Below are 253 nucleotides of genomic sequence, written 5' to 3'. Positions count from 1 at the left end.
GCTTGCCTTTGTCCTTTCTTTCCCCCACACTTAGTTCTGGTATCTCTGTGTATTCCACTTGAACAGCTGTCAGCAGTGGTTGCCATTTCTCACAAGTTTGGTGTTCAGTCTGGCCCCCAGTGTTGGGTTTATCTAAGAGCAGAATATGAGGGGTTATTATCCTTGCCCATCTCTGAAACTTTACTATAGAAGTAACAGGACTAATACACTCCTGATGATGCAAAACATCCTATGCTCCTGTCAGGCCAGACAG

This window comes from Haemorhous mexicanus, chromosome 9 (assembly GCF_027477595.1).
Source record: "Haemorhous mexicanus isolate bHaeMex1 chromosome 9, bHaeMex1.pri, whole genome shotgun sequence".
NCBI lineage: Eukaryota > Metazoa > Chordata > Aves > Passeriformes > Fringillidae > Haemorhous > Haemorhous mexicanus.
This window is presented reverse-complemented; position numbering follows the sequence as displayed.